Source organism: Pocillopora verrucosa, chromosome 8 (assembly GCF_036669915.1).
Source record: "Pocillopora verrucosa isolate sample1 chromosome 8, ASM3666991v2, whole genome shotgun sequence".
In the NCBI taxonomy this organism is placed as follows: Eukaryota; Metazoa; Cnidaria; class Anthozoa; order Scleractinia; family Pocilloporidae; genus Pocillopora; species Pocillopora verrucosa.
In genome coordinates, this window is record NC_089319.1 from 14,953,450 (window position 1) to 14,967,841 (window position 14,392).

Genomic DNA, 14,392 nt, shown 5'->3' on the forward strand with positions numbered 1-14,392 from the left:
ATTGATTATATCATACTTTGCCAACAGATTGAATCGCGTTAAGCTAGATTATTAGGGACCTTACGATCCGACAACGACAACGGCGACGGCGACGGCAACGTGAGAAGTCTGGGTCGAGCGGGGCCACGTCGTGTTGGCGTTCCCGCCAAAATTGAGATTACGAATTTTACGAGCGAGAACGTTGACGACGGTCATTGATGTTTATCGTGTTTAAGTCAACGAAAGTTTTTTAGAAAGCCATGCCAAAGTTCCGTGACACCATTCTCCTGGCTCATGCTTCCCGTTAGATTAACGCTGAAGAATTCGTGCTTCTCTACGATTTACACAAGCCTAAAAATCCGGATTTACCGTACACTAACTACGAGTGTTTCGATCTCGACAAGATGACCGATGATGAATGTAACTAGTACTGCTGCCGACAAAATCTCTCTACTATTTCCTAGTAAACCCAAAATAAAATTAAGCTTAATTGTTCTCTTTTTTTGATCGAGAAAAAAGTTGGAAAGTAAGTGATAAGAAAGCTCAGTGATAGCGAGTGAAGTACAATCACAAACAAATACAAAGCAAAATAAGTCAAATCTCTCTCCATTCAGTTTGTGGTCGTTTACAAAAGACTCCACGCTCTGTTCGTTTCGGATATTTCAAACAAACTAGTATTCTTTAAATTTAGTAGCAAAGTCTCGTTTTTACCTTGATTCATTTGCCATAGTTGGGTTTTAATTTCCACGTTTTCGCACAACGTCAAACAAGGCTTCTAGACGTCCGCGCGTGAAGGGACACCGCCGTCTCAGAAATCTACTCATGCGCAGTACGTAACCGGAAGTAAAAAAGTCCCACGTCGCCGTCGCCGTTGTCGGATCGTAAGGTCCCTATTATCAATATACGCGGCCAGATAGAAAATCGGCCTCTTCAAAACACACGCTCAGCGGGCCGCAAAAGACTGACAGCGGGCTGCTAATGCATTATCAGCCCTACAGCTGATTGGTTCTTGCTTCATCATCCGATGGATTTTAACCAATTAGAGTAAGCCTAGTGTTGACGCGGGAAAACCATTCATTTGCGAAACTCCGGTTTTGAACTGCAGTTTTTTCAGTCGTCGAATCGTCTTCGAGCGAAAACTGAAGTAATGGAAGAAATTAGCAGTCAAAACTCAGATTTGGGGCTAGAAGACTTGGACAAATTAGAAGCAAAAGGTCAGGCGGAAAATACAAAGACAAAATACATTGTTTATAGACGATTTTAAGCATTTTTCGGTAATTTTCAATAAGTTCACTGGACTGAGTTGATTCTTTAATAGCTTGTTCAATCAACACTTACATGATGATTTGAAGTGACTTTGAATTCGTCATTCACTTAGCTTGTATTATTAAAACTCGCATTCTTGATATCATTTGGCCTTGTTTATTGATAATAATGATAATGACATGACTTTTTTCGGGAATATTGTTTATTTGCGCCCTTGTAGTGTCATCATGTGCTCGGGCCGCAAATGACACTACGCGGGCGCAAATAAACAATATTCCCTCAAAAAAATCATGTTATTCCCTTATTCTGCTGTTAGTACCTGGAAAAATATAACTAGAGGTTGCCCACAAGGGTAATCATTTGGCATTCTTTTGTGGAATATCTTTCAGAGTGACTTAACGTACAAATTAGAGGATACAACATTAGAGGATAAGACATACCTGTCAATGTATGCTGGTGATTGCCAATTATCAGTCAAAGAAATTCTGTAAAAGGTGTCGAAAAAATACTGAATGAGGGAGGAAAGAAAATATCCTCATGGTACAAGGACAACTTTCTGTCAGGTAATTATGAAAAACACAAAGCAATGCTTCTAGGAAGAACAAGATAAACAGTTTAACAGACAGAAATCAATATTGGCATTAATGGAAACACTATACGACGATCCTAGAAGATAAAAGAAGAAATTTTGCGAATTTCATAGAGAATATCCTGAGTCAGAGTTGTGCTATACTGCTAAGTTCTTTGCAAAAATTAATGGGAAAGTGTATATCTTTCTCCTTGGCGTTCCCAGGTGCAAAGTTATACATTCGTAAACTGGCGAACGCGATCGGAATAGTGTCAAAAAAAGGGGAGATCCAAATGCTATCCGCCCTTCGCAAAAAGATTGAGTTCTGGCGGCTCCTTTATCCCCTTTTCTTTCATGGTGGCCCACATTAAAGGCAATGTCGTCCAAGGAATTACTGTTAGCAAGGCGAGGCTCTTAAGGGGCTTCCCTCTGCCCAATGAAGCACAGTTTTCTACCATCAGCGTTCTTGTGGGATCTCTGGGCCTTCTGCATTGATCGATTTTAAATGAATCCAATCCAAGTTTTCGGTCATTTAATTTAATTAACAGCCATCACCATTTGTCACGAGATTGTTCATACCTGCGGTAAGCTGTCTTCAGTGTCATTATCCAAACGAAAAAGATTTTCGCTTTTGCCAAAGATGTGGGTACAAGCATCGGGAGGCTTCAGCATCGAAGCTCCTACCACTAAAGGTGCCAGTAGATAGGGGCCATATCGAGAAAAGGAAAAAAGAACTTCGTGATAAACATTTGGCGATCCCCTGCATGAAACAGAAGTCAGGTCCAAAGAAGGAAAGGAGTTGGCGAGTTTTTCGGATAACTCGGCGCCAACCCGGGATGTAATTTCAGCGATGCCACAAGACATAATAAGCTACCTGATTTGGAAGGATAACTTTGGGACAACAAAGATTCATCAGGACGGATGCCAGTTTTTCGGCACCAAAGTCAAGTCAGCTTGTTCTTGTCCGAAAAGATTAGCTTTTGGAACAGTAGACTATATGATAGGGAAACTGCACTCGATATTCTCTGCAGCCGGGAGAGGCGGGGACGACTCTACTATTCTGGGATACGGGAAGCCAGTGGAATTGGGGGTAGTGTAGGACTACTTAGTGGCTATGAGTGACACATCTTCAAAAAGACACTGTGTGGGGCAATGGGAACAAAGTCGTGTGGTGAACCTACGTCTTCCGCCAGCAATCCAGCTACGCCAAAAGGCCAAAAAGGAAGGGGAAGGCCTCGAAAATCTTTAACAGAGGAGGCCAGGCTCCTTGTTGTGGTACTTGAGGGTGGCAAGATGGTCGAACGAAATGAATGACAATCAAAGGATCTGGAAAACTTAAAAGCAGGTGCGTATAATGAAACTTTGCAGGCCTCGGCATAACTATATTTTAAGTAATTAATAATTAATAATTACTTAGTTACTTTAATTAATTTACGTCCCTCCTTATTCCGCATGCTTAGATTTGTTATCGTTTCTCAGAATTGCAGAAACATGTTAATTAAATCAGTGCAAGGTGTGGCACCTGTAAAAGCGTCATTTCCTTACCCGCTGATCGGCAAGTTAGTATTGTTATGTTTTGGTGAATATCATTAGCCGTATACTGTGACATACGCTGATAAAAAAGCTAAAACATTAAAATTACTATTAGAAATTAAATTATAGCAATGTATACTGGTGACAACTGCTACTTTGTTTGAACTTTAAGAACATTTTGATACTTGTGAAAAGAGGAATAAAAAAGACCAAAAGCGGAAGTCACAAGCAGACTTAGGGTCCTTTCTTACAAAAAAAAACCAAGGACCCAGCCTAGGCGCAGTGACAGTTGCACAACTGCGAAAACGCCTACAGAAGGTCTCCAGGATGCCCAAGATACAGCCATTGACTCGGATAAAGATGCTGAACGTCTTATTACAACGGGACAATCCCAGGACATGTAAGGGTCAAGAGTACCTCATTGCAGTTTACGTCAACTATACAGTCCCATGTTTTACGCTACAAAGTCGTTTAAAATTATTGAGCCTAGATGAATTGAACTAGTGTTAAAACCAGTGTAGTTACTTTCCATAATAAGACTGATATTGGCAGTATAAGACAGTCCTTCTCAATGTCCCAAAAAAATTGTATTTGCTTCAAAACTGAAATACAAAACATATGATGATCTGTTATCTCAATGAGATTGATGTAGTCTAATTGTTACTCGGAATTTGCCTTTTTGTTTGACCAAAATGAAAGGTTGTAAGAGCCATTCTCGAAGTTTTAATTTTTTTTAAATACTTTTGCTGATATAAATATGAGAGCACAATTCCAATCTATAGGGATTCTGATAACAAACCAAGCAGTGACGTCCAGGATGAGGCAGAAGTCAGGAGTGACCTTCAGAGTGTAAGCTCCATTAATTCTGATACTGAAACCAGTGAAGATGACCAGCAAACAGAAGATTCAGACATGAGTAGAAATTGCCTTGTTTTGCCTATAAATTTAGAGGCTGGTGATGATGTCTGTGTCAAACTCGACCATTTAGTAAGAAATGAAATGTTATCTAAGGACGATATATTTTATAATTACATCAAAGATGTTGTACACTTTTACAGTAATCTACGAAAGCATCAGTATGACGAAGAAGTGGTTAAGTTCTTCAATACCATTCGATACCTTGGTGGTGAAAGTACCGCTAACTTTTTGAGAGGACCAGCTTGTCACAGGCAAGGAAGAAGAGGCAAAGGTCATTTTGAGAGCAAAACAAAAAGGGGAAACTTTCATGGTTCATCTTCAGCTACATGTGCAAAACGGCAGGGGGGTTACACAGTAAAAAGAGGCTTCACCCGAGATCTTGCCACAACAATTATCACCCTTGCCAACAAATCCACTAAAGTGAAACCCATGGTGCAAACTCCCAGTAACATTAGCGAATGATGGTACTGCTTTAAAGGCCAGACTTTAGATATGGACCCTAACAGTTGTGATTATTTTTGCAAGGGGTGTTGGGATAACAAAAGAGTGACAACATGCTTGGAGAAAGGTGAAACATGTAAAATTAGCAGCGTTTGTATATACAAGGAATTGTGAAGAGGGCAACAAGAAGGTCTTGGAGAACTTAAATCAACACATAGAAGGAACTATTGAAGTAGAGCTTGCTTTAATGGTTAGATTACCTGATGCTATCCATGTAGGAAAGAGCCTGAAGTGTTCCTTTGCTAATTGGTATATTGTCCTCAAACAGCAGAGGTCAAATTTAGCTTTTCTTAGAACATTGCAAGGTGAAAGCAATCCTGAAACAAAAACGTTGTGCAGAAAACTCCTTACCGACAGTGAAACTGTAAGAAACAAATATCGCATGGCAGTTGACCCCATACTTGACTTGACAGCTGACAGTGTCATCAGCGCTGTCATTAATGGTAGGGCAGTTGTCCATACTCTCGTACCTGAGCGATTCAAGTTCAAAGAAGATAACAAAGTTGGTGCTTATCCCCATCCAGTGGCAATTACAAATGCAGGAGGTGGAATACTGTTTGTGTTGAACCATGCTCCTTTGAATAACCAGAGTAAAGTTGTGAAACTTCAGCTGCATAATCCAGTTCGTGCAACAGTTGTGAAGGAAAAGCTACTAAAGGCTAGTCATTGTGTACCTCAAATGTATTTGTGTTTATTAGAACTACAGACAGCATTGTTGTGATTGAACACTCTAAAAAAGCAGCTATTCAATTCAGTCTCTCAGAAAAGCAGAGCTTATTACCGAGCTGACAAAGAGGGGGATCCAAGCCACTGGAAATGTCGACGAGCTGAGGGGAAAGTTGAAGGCAGAAGTTGGAAAACTAAAAGCAAAATATTCCACCGAGCAGAAACAAATGGATGTTGTTCAGTTCAATGAAGTCACCACTTTCAACTCAGTGTGTTCAGCATCAGATGAAATCCTGTTGGGGAGTAGTAACATGGAATGAAAAGTTTACCAGGTTTTGATTAAAAAAGATGGCGTCGGTCTTGTCGGCAGTGTCACTCAGTTGTTTACCTATCCTGACAACGCAGCCAAAGTCACCAGCATGACTACTTTTCATGGAAACCTCTATTTCTCTTCAGAGGGACCACAAGGAGGCCTTTTCCAAGCGAACCTCGACTGTCTGGTCAGAGCTTTAGCAAATTGTGAAGTGCATGGAAATGCTCTATTCAACAAAGGGATAGCCTTTTCTGACCCCAAGACACATCAAGTGAAGCACTACACCTGTTATGCAGGTGTATCCATTCTAGCAGGAAATGGCAAGAAGGAGACAGGAAAAAGGGAGAACCAAATTTGCTAGCTTCATGCAGCCATCTGATCTTTGTTCAGAGCTGGATAGCAACTTAACGCTGTGCGATTCCCAACTTGGAGAAGTTTCTATAATCACAGGACTACAAGGCACAGCTGAATTCCTTTCATCTGTTGGGAAAATGTACCGATCTTTTGGTATCCATAAGAAACACAGTTCTATGGTACCTTTGCCCGCTGACAAGTATGAAGCAAATATCAAGTTGGTTGCCGATTACGTCAAGTCTTCAGTTGATGAGGTCAAAGGGTCACTGTAAAGAACACCACAACTTGCCCGGATGGAACCATATCTTCCAAGACAGCCTCCTCGGTTCAAATGCTTTCTGATGGTATCAAGAAGTTGAATACCAACATTCAATTGGTGAATGGAGATTTCTAAGGAGATTTGAAAAGTTGCATGACTGGACAAGTAGAATCTCTTCATGCTACCCATCATCACAAACATGAAGCAGGTGCTCATGTCATTGACTACGCCAGAGGATTTGGCACAGAGTAAAAGAAGGCCTGAAAAGAACAACTCAGTGGGCTGCCCATTACTTCACAAACAAGAAGTCTTATTATCCTGTGCCATCCAATTCGATCAGATTTTGGAATATCTCATTTCTCCCACCTCTACCAATTGTTCAAATGGACGAGAAGGACCAAGAGCGCATGAAGGAATGGGCGCACAACAACAAAAAAAGTGTACGTCAGAGACCTGTTCGACAAGAAACCACCAGGTACAAGGCAGCCACCCTTAACATGTATGAGAGAAAGCAAACAATCGGTGAAAAAAAATACAGTTTGCGATCCCTTCTGCCCATGATCTTGATGAAACCCAGTTAGACTAAAATCTGCTGGAGACCACGATGAAAACCAGGTTGATGAGTACTGTGACAGAAGCGATTCAAGTGATTCGGAGATTGACATTGATGACGAATGTGAGAACATCTTGACCTTCTCGAGAACTACCTTTTCTGGACGCAGCAGAAACATGTGAAGGTCCAGTTTGTTGGAGAATCAGCAACTGATTAAGGTGGACCAAGGCGTGAGCTTTTCTGCTTCGTGGATCATATGGTATCAAATTAGTCAATGCAAGGAGAAGATGACCAAAAAACTTTCCTTCACAACAAGGTTCTTCTTCAGAACAATGAGTACCATCTGTATGGAAAGTGTGTGGTAATGGCATTGCTACGAGGTTCACTAGGTCCTCTAGTTTTTTTCCAGAACTGTAACTGAATACATTTTGTTTGGAGATTTGAACCCGGTACACCCATCAGGAAGTAAAGTTCCTGATTATGAAGTAAGAAAGAAGTTAGAAGAACTTGAACCAATCACTTACCCTGAAATGTCTGTACAGGAGGCATCTTTCAATTTCCCAGTGAGATTTTCTGCTGGATATTGTAAATTAGTTGTCAATGGTAAAGATAAGGAAGAATTGATAAGATATGTGTACTATGCTGTTTCTTGCTGTCAAGTAAAGTTGGGTCAGTTTATAGAGGGTCTGGGTGCATGGAATTCTCAATCTCTTTTGAGCACATCCTAATCAAGCAGAGAGAGTGCTACAAGGCAATCTGAAGTTATTGAGTGCAAAACTGATTGATGAGATTTTTAACCTGTCCTTTCTCCTGTGGGAAATATCAAGAGAGACCACGAGGAAGCAATCTTGGTACATTTTCTCCATTTTTCGAAGTAGAGAATAGACTTGTACACTATGTTAGTGACAAAAGTGACTTGCTTTTAACCCATGGAAGTGTTTTCAGCCTCTTTACTTGAGCAACAAACATCCTCACCGTGGGTTTCAGCACTGTTCCTAAAATTGTCTTTGATTATGAAGCACCAGCAGGAAGAAAGATGACAGCAAATACCTGTGCCAATGTTATACCATTTCCTGTTAATAACATATACACATAATATGAGTCATCCAAGGATGAAGTGATTACCTGCATTTAAGACTGTCAGGGATTTGGAATGGTGTAGGTGAGTAAGTGAGTAATTAACATTGACAGTCAAATGCTGTAAGACTGGTTTCCATAAACGTGCACAACAGAAACTAGATCTTTGTCATTCATGTAACAGGCAAGCCATATTAGTGTACCAACAGTAGAACAGTTTTGCATATTTAAGATCAAACCTTTAAGTTTGTAATGTATTGATAGCATTGTTTACCAGAAGTTGTGTTAGCGGAAGTTGTTGGACATCGAAAACGTGCAAAGGATCGTGGATAGTTGTGCGGGCCATGCTTTCCGGGTGTCATGGCGGCCAAATAAAGTAGAATTTCTTTCTATAGTTAAATCTGGTTTATTATACGGCCATCCGGGCGACATCGTTACATTGGCAACGAGGATTCAATTCGTTTTGTGAGGCAGTGGATGTTTTTAGAAGTCATTTGTGCGGAAAGTCCTAGCATTTTGTCAGAAAGGTGATGGACAGTGGAACCAATTCGAGTACAACTTCAAGTTCACAAGCTTCGCCAGCTGCGACGTTTGTTCCTCTTCTTGATGTGGCCAGCCTTTCCCCCTTCAATCCAAAGGAAGATCCGAACACCCTTACAGTTGGCTGGAAGTTGCGGAAACACTTGTTTAATCTGTATTTGGTGGCAAAAGGTATTACGAAAGATGAACAGAAAACTGTATTGCCGTTGCATACCGGAGGGTTGAATTTTCAGGAGCTTTATTACATGTTTTTGACTGGTATGGATATCAAGCCATTCGCTGAGAGTGTGGTGTTGTTGGATAACTATTTTGCACTGCAGTCAAACGTTCCATTCAAAACACATCAGTTTAGGCAAATGGAGAAGCGTTAGGAGAGTTGGTGGATCAGTTTGTTTCTCGGTTGAGGCAGAAAGCGATCTCCTGCAAGTTTAAAAATGTCGATGAGGCAATAAGGGATCAGCTTATTGAGAGATGCAGGGATCCTAGACTTTGCCATAAGGTCCTTGAGAAAACAAATGCTACTCTGAAGGATTTACAAGATTTGGCTTGTGTGTAGGAAGCAGTGAACATGCAGGTCAAGGCTATGGATCAGTCGTCCGGTCAGGTGAATGCTGTCTCTGGCAAACCTCACAGCAAAGGAAAGAAAACAGCACAGGGTAGAGGCAGAGGAAATAAGCCTGGTAAACCGTCTAGTGGTTCTCAGGAGACAAAGTGAGAGGCTGTTTTCGCTGTAATTACACTGAACATATGGCACAAGACCAATATTGTCCTGCCCATAGCAAGGGATGTAATGCATGCGGCGAGATTGGACATTTTGCAGTCTGTTGCAAAACAAAGGAATGCAAACCTTCCACAAGGGATGATGAGGGAAGGAATAATACACGGGGGAGGGCTTACCAACTATCAGAGAATTCAACCACTGGCCAACAAGATTACTATGCATTTGCAGTTGGAGTTGGTCAGCCTACAAGTGGTAGTGAAGTAGATTTGAAGATTAGAGGAGTGATGTTACCCGCGGTACTTATTGATTCTGGCGTGTCATGCAATGTGATTGACCAAACAACCTGGGAAGTTTTGAAGAAGAAGAGTGTTCAGTGTGAGTCCAAGAAATCAAGCAAAAAGTTGTTCGCTTATGGGCAGAAAGACCCTATTGAGGTGATCGGGACATTTGTACCCGAGATTGTGTGCGAGATCAGTGGCAACGGTTGTGTGGACGAATTCACAGTGGTTAAAGGACCAGGAAGGCCTCTACTCGGAAAGAACACTGCAGAAAACTTGGGCGTGTTAAGGGTTGGTCCAGATGTGTGTTCATTAACTGCTGAAGGAAGTGATGCTGACATCCGTGAGAAGTATATAGAGGTTTTTACAGGGGTCAGGAAGCTAAAGGATTTCCACTGACATTTTTCGGTCATGAACTGAGCAGGCAAGGTGTTGCACCCAGTGAAGAGAAAGTAAGTGCCATCTTAAAGGCAAGCCCTCCAAAAGATGCTTCACAGGTCAGAACATTTGTTCAGCTTATACAGTATTCTGCAAAGTTTCATCCCAACTTCGCGCAAGAAGCAGAACCACTCAGGAGCCTCCTGAGAAAGAATGAGCCTTTCATCTGGGGTGAAACACAAGAAAGGTCCTTCCAGAAGTTGAAACAGCTAGTTACACAGGCCACTACACTTGCATATTACAGAGGAGACTGTAACATGTGTATTATTGCCAATGCAAGTCCACAGGGGTTAGCTGCAGTGCTGACTCAACTTCAAGACGGCGAGTGGTGAGCAATCTCGTACACGTCCAGAAACCTCACTGAAGTGGAATGGAGATACGGTCAGACTGAGAAAGAGGCCCTTGCCCTAGTATGGGCTTGTGAGAGGTTCAACATTTACACAAATTTGAACTTGAAACTGATCACAAGCCACTTGAGTGTATTTTTGGCAGGCTTTGAAAACCATCAGCACGTATCGAACGTTGGGTTCTAAGGTTGCAGGGGTATGACTATAGAGTTGTTTATGGCAAAGCGAACATCGGGGACGCTCTTGAGACTCAATCAATGTGAACTTAAAGACACAAGTGGGGAGGAATTTGATTTTTTCAAGGCGGTCGCTGAGGAAAGTTTACTTGTTGTTCTAACAGTGAAACAAGTCGAATTAGCTTCTGATAGTGACCCAGATATTGCTAGCCTGAGACATTACATCTTAAGTGGGGGCTGGTCTTAATGTAGGATGACAGCTTATGTGTGTGTCAAGGACGAATTGTGTGTGTTGGGCAAACTTGTTTTTCACGGTACAAGAATTGTTGTTCCGAAGGCTTTATGGGGTCTTACGTCTTTATGGGGTCTTAAGTCTTACGTCTTGCCCACGAGGGACATCTGGGCATTGTAAAAATGAAGGCTTGTTTAAGGACAAAGGTTTGATGGCCAAAGATTGACTCAGACACAGAGTGGGTGTGTATCTAGTCATGGATGCCAAGTCGTAGGAGAGTTTCAGGTTCCTGAGCCCATGAAAAGATTAAAGCCACCTACTGGACCCTGGCAAGATATTGCCATAGACTTGATGGGTCCTCTTCCCACTGGATAAAGTTTACTCGTAGTCGTAGATTATTACAATAGATTCTATGAGGTAGTGATCATGCACTCAGCAGCAGCTAAGAGAGTGGTGATTGTACTGACACAGATATTCTCCAGATATGGATTTTCATTTACACTCAAATTTGACGACCGCCCTAAATTTTGCAGTGAGGAGTTTGAGAAGTTTCTCTCTGATCACGGAATTGAACACTTGACATCTCCACTGCTCTGGCCACAGGCCAATGGACATGTCGAAAGACAGAATAGAACTCTGCTTAAGTCTTTGAAAGTTGCGCACACCGAGGGAAAGAACTGGCGTGAAGAACTGCAGAAGTTTCTGTTAGCATATAGAACCACACCGCAAACGAGCACTGGTGTTACTCCTGCGTTCCTTATGTTTGGCAGAGAGTTGAAAGCAAAACTTCCAGAGTTAAGGTGCGCTGGTAACCTGTTGGATGAGGGGGTCAGAGACGTGATTGGTGTGATGTTATTTATGAAGTAATGGCCAATACTGCTGATATATATATCAATGTGATATCTATGGTGTGAAATGGCGGCCGGGCGTTTCTTGAACCCGCCGGATCCTCTGCAGCTTTCAAGTGGAAATGTATCTCAAAATTGGAAAAGATTTAAACAAAAGAGGAGTAACTATGAGCTTGCTATCGGAACAGCCAGAAAGAAGATCCCATTCGAGTAGCAGCTTTTCTCACTGTTATCGGCGACGAAGCACTAGAAGTTTACAATGCTTTCACGTGGGACAGTGACAGCGACAAAGACAAAGTTAAAATGGATAAAGTTATGGAGCGTTTTGAGCAGTATTGTGAGCCTCGCAAGAATACTATTTATGAGGGGTATTTATTCTTTTCGCGTGGACAGGAAAGTGGAGAGCCCATTGATAAATATGTCACAGTTCTACGAAACATGGCGGACTCTTGTGAATTTGAAGATTTGAAAGATTCATTGATACGTGACCGCATCGTGTTTGGAATCGCTGATAACAACGTGAGGGAGTGTTTGCTGCAAGTCCCAGATTTGACGCTGAACAAAGCTCTAGAAATTGCACGAGCTGCCGAAACAACCCAAAGCCAGTTGAAACAAATGCAAAACCTTCACGAGGTAAATACAGTGGGGAAGAGGAAAGAAAATTTTTCCAGAAAGAAAGACGAAGAAAAAAAAGAAATCAGCAAACGGAAATACCTAGAAAATCAACTGCAAGTTTTGTGGCAGAAAACATGTACCAGACAGATTAAAGTGCCCTGCATATGGCCAACAGTGTAAAACGTGTGGAAAACGCAACCATTTTGCCGCGAAGTGCACAGGAGGAAAGCAGTCCAGTCGTAACTTACATGCCAATCAACATTTGAATTATGTTCAATAAGATTCAGATGAGAGTCAATTTGAAGAGTATACTATCGATGTAATAACGTATCAAGTCAGTGCTGTTGAAGAAAAGAAACACCCAAAACAGTTGTTTACATCAGTCAAAGTAAATGATGCTAAGGATGTTACATTTCAGTTGGACTGTTAAGCAACTTGTAATTTGTTATCACTAAAAGAATTCTCAAGCATTATGGGGAACCCCAAAGATCTCTATTAGAATAAAACATCTGCAATACTCAAGATGTACAATGGAACCACTATGACTCCCCTTGGAAAGTGCACTCTCAAATGTGTCAAAGGTGAGATGAGTAGAGATGCAGATTTCTTTATAACTAACGAGGATGTCAGACCTCTATTAGGTGCCGAGACATGTCAGGAACTGAACTTAATCAGGGTCATGACAAGTGACATTTCAGAACCAGAAACTGTGAATGCAGTTAATGACAAGGTTCAAACTGCCCACACTGTTCTAACCAGAGATCAAATCTTGAAAGAGTACAGTGATGTTTTTGAGGGATTAGGATGCATGGATGGCCCGTACCATATGAAACTTGATGAAACTGTAAAACCTGTTGTTCACCCCCCTAGGAAAGTACCTGTAGCACTGAGAGACCGTCTAAAGGAAGAACTGGACAAGTTAGTCAGAGAGAAAGTTATCACCCCCGTTACAGAACCTACTAATTGGGTGTCTAGTTTGGTCTTAGTCAACAAGCCAGAGAAGTTAAGAATTTGTATTGACCTACAAGATTTAAACAAAGCCCTGCTGAGAGCCCATTATCCTCTCCCCACCATTGAAGACGTGGCCACAAGGCTATGCAAGGCTAAAGTCTTCTCGGTATTGGATGCAAAGAATGGATTCTGGCAAGTTCAGCTAGACAAACCGTCGTCACTCTTGACCACGTTCAATACACCTTTTGGTCGTTATCGTTGGCTTCGCTTACTGTTTGGAATCAGCACAGCCCCAGCAAGAGTACCAGCGAAGAATCCATGAAAGCCTACAAGGTCTCAAAGGTATAGAAGACATTGTAGATGACATACTCTGTGTTGGCGAGGGTGACACCTTTGAAAGTGCGGTTAAGGATCATGAGAGAAACCTAATTGCACTCCTGGAGAGATGTCGTGAGAATAACATCAAGTTGAATTCAAAGAAGTTACAGTTGAGAAAGCAAGAAGTGCCCTACATCGGTCATGTATTAACCCCTGATGGCCTCAAACCGGATCCAAGTAAAGTCAAGGCAATTGTAGCAATGCCTACCCCTTCAGGCAAGAAGGCCCTGCAAGGGCTGCTTGGAATGACTACATATCTTGCAAAATTTCTGCCTAACCTGTCTGATGTGACAGAACCGTTGAGACGTCTTTTAGATAAAGATGTGCAATGGCATTGGAACGATACACAAGAGAAATCATGGAAACAAGTGAAACAGTTGATCACAAGGGAACCAGTGCTGAAGTATTTCGACCGCAGTAAAGAAGTAACTCTGCAGTGCGATGCATCAGAATCAGGACTTGGTGCTGTCATCCTGCAAGAGGGTCAGCCTATAGCATTTTCGTCAAGAGCACTTACGAGTACTGAAAGAAATTACGCTCAAATAGAGAAAGAGCCGCTCAGCATAGTTCACGGGTGCACACGTTTTGACCAGTACGTTTATGGTAGATCAATTACAGTACAGACAGATCACAAGCCATTAGAGACCATCTTCAAGAAATCTCTCCTTTCAGCACCTAAAAGGCTCCAAAGAATGTTATTACAGCTCCAGAGGTATAGTTTGAATATAGTGTACAAGCCTGGAAAGGAACTGTTCATTGCCGATACACTCAGTCGAGCATTTCTTCCCAATAAGCCGAGTACAGAAGAGTTGAACTCGGAGGTGTTAGCAGTCAGGCAGGAAGAGTATCTAATCAAATCCATTGAAGAAATCAGCATGGTA